The following is a 9605-nucleotide window of genomic DNA, read 5'->3' as shown; positions in this document are numbered from 1 at the left end:
AAATACCTCGCCCGCATCCTGAAAGGAGACACCCCTCGCACACGGATACATAAAATCCGCTTGCAATCCGGAAAACTGTCCCAATTCCCCGAAGACATAGCCAACGAATTCCGACGTTACTATGGCGCCCTCTACAATATCCCGGGCCCTGACAACACAATACTGGGACGCCAACCCACCACGCTCATTCAAGACTACCTACACGACAACGTAGACAGACGAGTGTCTCCAGAAACGGCGGATATGCTAGACGTACCAATTAGCACCGAAGAAATGGCCGCAGCCCTGAAGTCCACCAAAACAGGCAAAGCACCGGGCCCCGACGGATTCTCAGTGGGGTATTACAAGCTCTTCTCCTCAATCCTCCTACCTCGGCTGACTACTGCTGTTAACACCGTTACGGATGGGAGACGCTTTGGAGCGGAATCTCTGGCTGCTACTATCACGGTCCTCCTCAAACCGGGAAAAGACCCAGAGCAATGTGGCAGCTATCGACCCATATCCCTGCTGAATGTGGATACAAAACTGCTTACAAAGATCCTGGCCACTAGACTGCAACGGGTACTACCGAGCCTGATCCACGCAGACCAGACGGGATTTATACCGGGGAGGGAGGCACGAGATAGTACGCTGCGCCTATTCTCCATCCAGCACAGGGCTCGGGAGACGCGGGATAAAATCCTACTTCTTTCCACGGACGCCGAAAAGGCTTTCGACCGTGTCAACTGGTCATACATGATGGAAACCCTGCGGGTCTTGGGATTGGGACACAATATGCTGGCGTGGATCACAGCCATATACGATAAACCACATGCTGCCGTCCGAGTGAATGGGGCCCTAACTTCCAGCTTCGAAATTCGGAACGGGACTAGACAAGGATGCCCTTTGTCGCCACTTTTATTTGCAATGACCCTGGAACCACTGCTTCACGCGATCCGCCACCACCCGGACATCTCGGGATACACCTGGATGGGGACGGAACATAAGGTGGCCGCATATGCGGATGACCTCCTTTTTTTTATCTCCCACCCACGAGTCACGTTGCCCTGCCTACTCCTAGAGTTCGAAAAATTTGGAAAGATTTCGGGTTTCAAACTTAACCTTTCCAAATGTGAAGTGCTCAACCTCACTTTTCGACCGGAAGAATACGAGGAACTGGGAACTATCTTCCCATTTCGTTGGTGCACGGAGAGGATGAAATATCTTGGCATATGGATCACCACGAACCCCCAGGAGCTTTATCGCCACAATTTTGCCACTATCCTGCGACGGGTTATCTCAGACTTGGATAAATGGACGTACCCGCACATCACCTGGCACGGAAGAGTCGCAGTGCTAAAAATGAATGTGCTCCCGAGACTTCTCTACTTGTTCCAGACAATACCCCTGACGCCACCGAATAATTTCTTTTCCACCTTAAAATCCGCAATTATCCGGTACGTCTGGAGAGGGGAGAGATCTAGAATACGCTGCGACACTCTCTGCCTACCTAGACTTAGAGGTGGCCTGGCACTCCCGGATTTCAAACGCTATCATCAAGCCGCCACTCTACAACGAATTCTGGAGTGGCATGTAGCTGACTCCCCGAAGCAATGGGTCACCCTGAACAATGGGGAATCACCTGCTGCACTTAAAGCAGCAGTATGGCAAGGGGGAACAAGTTGTCGCACGGGAGAAGGAATAGAGACTCCGACGACACAAACCTTGAAGGCGTGGGACTCGATGCGCAAAAATACGCACGTATCCCCGATTCCTAGTCCCCTTCTCCCAATAGTTCCCAACCCAAACCTTGCTGGTGGCATCCCAGCCAAGGCCTGGATATTCCTGGAAGAACAAGACTACGTCCCGATTAGAACGGTCCTCCATGGGGGCACTGTTCGGCCCCTCTGCGCATTACTGGCCGATAGACCTAATTCACCTATGGTATCTCTCCGCTATTTACAACTGACACACTATTATGGGTCTCTCCCGCACAAGGAACGCCTCCACAGAGATCTTACGTGGTTTGAAGAACTATGTCACCGGGGAGACACGCTTAGCAAGGCAGTATCACTACTCTACCAACACCTGCTGGTAGGAAGCACCACGTCGAACACCACGTTCAGGAGACTATGGGAACAACAACTGGAGAACCCGATTTCGCAACCACAGTGGGACACGGCACTCCTCTGGCAATACAAGAGCTCCTCCAGCTCCCGTTATCAGGAAGTCAACTATAAGTTAATATCCATGTGGTATAGAACACCAGTAGCATTACACAGGATATTCCCGACGACATCCCCCACATGCTGGAGATGTCAAGAGGAGAGGGGCACGATCGTGCACATCTGGTGGGACTGTCAACTCATCACTCCATATTGGACCAGTATCAAATCTGAAATCAAAACAATGCTGGGAGACGACACGGAATGGTCCAGGGAACTGGCCCTCCTACATATCACCACTCGGTCTATTTCTGGCTATAAGAAGTCCATCCTACGTCACCTACTGAACGCAGCTAAAGCCCTCATACCTGCGTACTGGAAGCGGACCGAGGTCCCCACGGTTGAGGATTGGTTAAACAGGGTCGGAGACATACAATTGGCGGAAGCACTACAGGCATCCCTTACGTGTAGGGGAACCAGGCACGTGGAACGGTGGCAGCCGTGGTTCGCATACCAAGCTACTAGGCGATAGACCTCCTGTAAAAGGGGGAAGACTGTGACCCAAACGACAATTAACACTCCACGCCACTGACTATATGGGTGGCAAGACACCCACAGCAATAAGAGCAACGCCCAGGACTGACAGAATCGACACTGTCCCGACGACCTGATACACACGCACACACCCCACGGGGCTTAAAACACGATACCCATTTAAAAAGTCCCTTACTTTTACCGAGTCTGTGGCGCCGGCGGGGGCGCGGGTTGCGCTCCGTGGAGCTGGGGGGGGGGCCCACTACGATGGCCACCCTAATTCATCCTATCTCTACCTTTCTACTTTCCTATTTCACGATACATAACCGTACTGAAATAATTGACAACAAAGTAATGTAACGGGAACACTGGATAGCAATATCACTTTGGACACCTTGAGCCGAGAGACACGGGTACTCGCTCAAGGGATGACCGGCTATAATATCCCGACTAAGAACGTAGACATGCACACTCATCTACCCACTTAATACTCCCTCTGACACATATGCAACGTCTCATCATTATCTCCAAACTGCCGCCCAGCCTGGTTCTGGCACGATGCACAGTGTTGCTTTGTAATCAATAATGTATATGTAGGTCCAGGTGCTTGACACCCCTCGATCAGCATACTCAGAAACCTAATCAAACCTTACTATGCTCTTGCCTAAAGTTATATGTAAACTTGAAAAGTTATACTGTAATTCAACTCTTATAAATGCAATGTTACTCTTGATATAAACAATCTTGAACTACACCTACTCGGCTACACCGAGGTGTAATTATATTTTTTGCGGGCCTGCGAGCCGATCCTTTCTGTAATCTCTCTCTTTCCCTATCATAAATAAACAGATTTTCAAAAAAAAGAAAACATTGATTTTGAATGGTTGGTTATGAAACATACACATTTCTAACGATTTCTCTCAAAGTTTCTCATAAGTTTCTAAAAAAAAAGCTAAAGGTGAATGCCTATAAAATCTTAGATTTATAAGGTGATATCAGAAGCACCATACATTTTTAAATAAGAGACTGAAAACAGGAAATAAATATACAAGGTGGCATGACATCTTCTTCTCTTAAAAGCACTTGAAGGGTTTTGCTATTATTGAATTTTGCTGACTAAATTAAACAGTTCGAAGCTGCGTGCTTTAAAACAGAAAAACAAAAGCTTGGGCCCATCAGGGATTTGAACCCAGGACCTCTCGCACCCTGCAGAGAAGAAATTTATTACAAAAATAGACTTGTGCAAAATTATGTTTGGGGAGGTTGGCCTGGTTCCAATAACTTGAATTTTCTTGTAGAGTGTTATTTATCAATACATTAACGACTGCCTTGACTTGTAGAGTGTTATTCATTAATACATTATTTAGGTGTTGACTGGAAGTCATTTGATTCGGACTAACCCTCTCTAACACATATTTGCACAAGTTTAAGTATGAATAAAAATGGAATTCCGTATGTCAAAACATATAGTCTTTTTTTCTCTTTTCTTTGTTCTTAGCAAAGATTAGCAAAATTAGATTGTGCAAAATGATGTTTGGGGAGGTTGGCCTGGTTCCAATAACTTGAATTTACTTGTAGAGTGTTATTCATCAATACATTAATGACTGACTTGAATTTACTTGGAGAGTGTTATTCATCAATACATTATTCAGGTGTGGACTGGAAGTTATTTGATTCGGACTTACCCTCTCTAACACATATTTGCACAAGTTTAAGTATGAATAAAAATAGAATTCCGTACGTCAAAACATATTGTCTTTTTTTCTCCTTTGTTGGTTCTTAGAAAAGATTTTGCAGTCTTAACAAAGACTTTGCAGTCTTAAAAGTGTCATCTGAGCAGTTATGTCTGGCATTAATGACTTACGATAAACTATTGATTTTGAATGGTTGATAATGAAAACGACACATTTCTAAATATTTCTCTCAAACTTTCTCATACATTTCTAAGAAAAAGCTAAAAGTGTATGAATATCAAATCTTAGATTTGAAAGGAAATATCAGAAGCACCAGGAAACATATATAATTGAGGAGGCATTCCATCATCTTCACTTAGGAGCACTTGAAGGGTTTTGCTATATAAATTAAACACAGTTCAAAATTACATACTTCTAAAGAGAAACAACAAACAGCATGTGAATGCTTGGGCTCATCCGGGATTTGAACCCGGGACCTCTCGCACCCGAAGCGAGAATCATACCCCTAGACCAACGAGCCAGTGTGGTGCACTTTCAGCATAGTGGGAAATGCCTATACTAATGCTTCAGACAGCGCTTGTGTTGTCTAAATAGCCACTGGACTATGTTTTGAAAATGGGAAAATAAAGGAAAGATGTGTGGAGGAAGAAGTCATTATACATAGACTTGTGCAAAATTGTGTTTGGAGCAGTTGGAATGGTTCCAAAACCTTTAATCCACAGCCGGATGTAATGATAGCATTGAATTTACCTGTAGAGTCTTATTCATCGATTCATTCAGCTGTGGAATGGAAGGAATTTGATTCGGACCTCCCCTCTCTAACACACTTTTTCACAAGTCTAACTATGAATAAAAATAGAATTCCGTATGTCAAGTCATATTGTGTTTTTTTTCTCCTTTGTTTTAACAAAGATTTTGCAGTTTTAACAAGGACTTTGAAATCTTAAAAGCGTCAAATGAGCAGTTAGCCCTTGCATTAACAAATTATCAGAAAACATTGATTTTGAATGGTTGGTTATGAAACATACACATTTCTAACGATTTCTCTCAAAGTTTCTCATAAGTTTCTAAAAAAAAAGCTAAAGGTGAATGCCTATAAAATCTTAGATTTATAAGGTGATATCAGAAGCACCATACATATTTAATTAAGAGACTGAAAACAGGAAATAAATATACAAGGTGGCATGACATCTTCTTCTCTTAAAAGCACTTGAAGGGTTTTGCTATTATTGAATTTTGCTGACTAAATTAAACAGTTCGAAGCTGCGTGCTTTAAAACAGAAAAACAAAAGCTTGGGCCCATCAGGGATTTGAACCCAGGACCTCTCGCACCCTGCAGAGAAGAAATTTATTACAAAAATAGACTTGTGCAAAATTATGTTTGGGGAGGTTGGCCTGGTTCCAATAACTTGAAATTTCTTGTAGAGTGTTATTTATCAATACATTAACGACTGCCTTGACTTGTAGAGTGTTATTCATTAATACATTATTTAGGTGTTGACTGGAAGTCATTTGATTCGGACTAACCCCTTCTAACACATATTTGCACAAGTTTAAGTATGAATAAAAATGGAATTCCGTATGTCAAAACATATAGTCTTTTTTTCTCTTTTCTTTGTTCTTAGCAAAGATTAGCAAAATTAGACTTGTGCAAAATGATGTTTGGGGAGGTTGGCCTGGTTCCAATAACTTGAATTTACTTGGAGAGTGTTATTCATCAATACATTAACGACTGACTTGAATTTACTTGGAGAGTGTTATTCATCAATACATTATTCAGGTGTGGACTGGAAGTTATTTGATTCGGACTTACCCTCTCTAACACATATTTGCACAAGTTTAAGTATGAATAAAAATAGAATTCCGTACGTCAAAACATATAGTCTTTTTTTCTCCTTTGTTGGTTCTTAGAAAAGATTTTGCAGTCTTAACAAAGACTTTGCAGTCTTAAAAGTGTCATCTGAGCAGTTATGTCTGGCATTAATGACTTACGATAAACTATTGATTTTGAATGGTTGATAATGAAAACGACACATTTCTAAATATTTCTCTCAAACTTTCTCATACATTTCTAAGAAAAAGCTAAAAAGTGTATGAATATCAAATCTTAGATTTGAAAGGAAATATCAGAAGCACCAGGAAACATATATAATTGAGGAGGCATTCCATCATCTTCACTTAGGAGCACTTGAAGGGTTTTGCTATATAAATTAAACACAGTTCAAAATTACATACTTCTAAAGAGAAACAACAAACAGCATGTGAATGCTTGGGCTCGTCCGGGATTTGAACCCGGGACCTCTCGCACCCGAAGCGAGAATCAAACCCGTAGACCAACGAGCCAGTGTGGTGCACTTTTAGCATAGTGGGAAATGCCTATACTAATGCTTCAGACCGCGCTTGTGTTATCTAAATAGCCACTGGACTATGTTTTGAAAATGGGAAAATAAAGGAAAGATGTGTGGAGGAAGAAGTCATTATACATAGACTTGTGCAAAATTGTGTTTGGAGCAGTTGGAATGGTTCCAAAACCTTTAATCCACAGCCGGATGTAATGATAGCATTGAATTTACCTGTAGAGTCTTATTCATCAATTCATTCAGCTGTGAAATGGAAGGAATTTGATTCGGACCTCCCCTCTCTAACACACTTTTTCACAAGTCTAACTATGAATAAAAATAGAATTCCGTATGTCAAGTCATATTGTGGTTTTTTTCTCCTTTGTTTTAACAAAGATTTTGCAGTTTTAACAAGGACTTTGAAATCTTAAAAGCGTCATATGAGCAGTTAGCCCTTGCATTAACAAATTATCAGAAAACATTGATTTTGAATGGTTGGTTATGAAACATACACATTTCTAACGATTTCTCTCAAAGTTTCTCATACGTTTCTAAAAAAAAAGCTAAAGGTGAATGCCTATAAAATCTTAGATTTATAAGGTGATATCAGAAGCACCATACATTTTTAAATAAGAGACTGAAAACAGGAAATAAATATACAAGGTGGCATGACATCTTCTTCTCTTAAAAGCACTTGAAGGGTTTTGCTATTATTGAATTTTGCTGACTAAATTAAACAGTTCGAAGCTGCGTGCTTTAAAACAGAAAAACAAAAGCTTGGGCCCATCAGGGATTTGAACCCAGGACCTCTCGCACCCTGCAGAGAAGAAATTTATTACAAAAATAGACTTGTGCAAAATTATGTTTGGGGAGGTTGGCCTGGTTCCAAAACTTGAATTTTGTTGTAGAGTGTTATTTATCAATACATTAACGACTGCCTTGAATTTACTGGTAGAGTGTTATTCATTAATACATTATTTAGGTGTTGACTGGAAGTCATTTGATTCGGACTAACCCTCTCTAACACATATTTGCACAAGTTTAAGTATGAATAAAAATGGAATTCCGTATGTCAAAACATATAGTCTTTTTTTCTCTTTTCTTTGTTCTTAGCAAAGATTAGCAAAATTAGATTGTGCAAAATGATGTTTGGGGAGGTTGGCCTGGTTCCAATAACTTGAATTTACTTGTAGAGTGTTATTCATCAATACATTAATGACTGACTTGAATTTACTTGGAGAGTGTTATTCATCAATACATTATTCAGGTGTGGACTGGAAGTTATTTGATTCGGACTTACCCTCTCTAACACATATTTGCACAAGTTTAAGTATGAATAAAAATAGAATTCCGTACGTCAAAACATATAGTCTTTTTTTCTCCTTTGTTGGTTCTTAGAAAAGATTTTGCAGTCTTAACAAAGACTTTGCAGTCTTAAAAGTGTCATCTGAGCAGTTATGTCTGGCAATAATGACTTACGATAAACTATTGATTTTGAATGGTTGATAATGAAAACGACACATTTCTAAATATTTCTCTCAAACTTTATCATACATTTCTAAGAAAAAGCTAAAAGTGTATGAATATCAAATCTTAGATTTGAAAAGAAATATCAGAAACACCAGGAAACATATATAATTGAGGAGGCATTCCATCATCTTCACTTAGGAGCACTTGAAGGGTTTTGCTATATAAATTAAACACAGTTCAAAATTACATACTTCTAAAGAGAAATAACAAACAGCATGTGAATGCTTGGGCTCATCCGGGATTTGAACCCGGGACCTCTCGCACCCGAAGCGAGAATCATACCCCTAGACCAACGAGCCAGTGTGGTGCACTTTCAGCATAGTGGGAAATGCCTATACTAATGCTTCAGACAGCGCTTGTGTTGTCTAAATAGCCACTGGACTATGTTTTGAAAATGGGAAAATAAAGGAAAGATGTGTGGAGGAAGAAGTCATTATACATAGACTTGTGCAAAATTGTGTTTGGAGCAGTTGGAATGGTTCCAAAACCTTTAATCCACAGCCGGATGTAATGATAGCATTGAATTTACCTGTAGAGTCTTATTCATCGATTCATTCAGCTGTGGAATGGAAGGAATTTGATTCGGACCTCTCCTCTCTAACACACTTTTTCACAAGTCTAACTATGAATAAAAATAGAATTCCGTATGTCGTCATATTGTGTTTTTTTTTCCTTTGTTTTAACAAAGATTTTGCAGTTTTAACAAGGACTTTGAAATCTTAAAAGCGTCATATGAGCAGTTAGCCCTTGCATTAACAAATTATCAGAAAACATTGATTTTGAATGGTTGGTTATGAAACATACACATTTCTAACGATTTCTCTCAAAGTTTCTCATAAGTTTCTAAAAAAAAAGCTAAAGGTGAATGCCTATAAAATCTTAGATTTATAAGGTGATATCAGAAGCACCATACATATTTTATTAAGAGACTGTAAACAGGAAATAAATATACAAGGTGGCATGACATCTTCTTCTCTTAAAAGCACTTGAAGGGTTTTGCTATTATTGAATTTTGCTGACTAAATTAAACAGTTCGAAGCTACGTGTTTTAAAACAGAAAAACAAAAGCTTGGGCCCATCAGGGATTTGAACCCAGGACCTCTCGCACCCTGCAGAGAAGAAATTTATTACAAAAATAGACTTGTGCAAAATTATGTTTGGGGAGTAGTGTTGTCGCGAACCCGAAATTTTGACTTCAATGGGCAGGCGAATTTTAAAACCAACAGGGACTCTTTCTGGCCACAAAAGTGATGGAAAAGTTGTTTCAAGGGGACTAACACCTGGACTGTGGCATGCCGGAGGGGGATCCATGGCAAAACTCCCATGGAAAATTTCACAGTTGATGCAGAGTCTGCTTTTAATCC

General features: G+C 40.5%; 3 non-coding genes across 3 annotated transcripts; all 3 read right to left on the bottom strand.

Moving 5' to 3' along the window:
- Positions 1-4820: 4820 nt before the first annotated feature.
- TRNAP-CGG (transfer RNA proline (anticodon CGG)) lies at positions 4821-4892 on the bottom strand. Its single transcript has one exon. It is a non-coding gene; the product is annotated as a tRNA-Pro (tRNA).
- Positions 4893-6643: 1751 nt separating this feature from the next.
- On the bottom strand, positions 6644-6715 carry TRNAP-CGG (transfer RNA proline (anticodon CGG)). The gene has a single exon. It is a non-coding gene; the product is annotated as a tRNA-Pro (tRNA).
- A 1753-nt stretch (positions 6716-8468) lies between these two features.
- Positions 8469-8540, bottom strand: TRNAP-CGG (transfer RNA proline (anticodon CGG)). The gene has a single exon. It is a non-coding gene; the product is annotated as a tRNA-Pro (tRNA).
- Between the last annotated feature and the right edge of the window lie 1065 nt (positions 8541-9605).

Source organism: Pelobates fuscus, chromosome 6, assembly GCF_036172605.1.
Source record: "Pelobates fuscus isolate aPelFus1 chromosome 6, aPelFus1.pri, whole genome shotgun sequence".
NCBI classification, from domain to species: domain Eukaryota; kingdom Metazoa; phylum Chordata; class Amphibia; order Anura; family Pelobatidae; genus Pelobates; species Pelobates fuscus.
The sequence above is the reverse complement of the archived record's forward strand: the minus strand, read 5'-3'. Positions and strand labels throughout refer to the sequence as shown.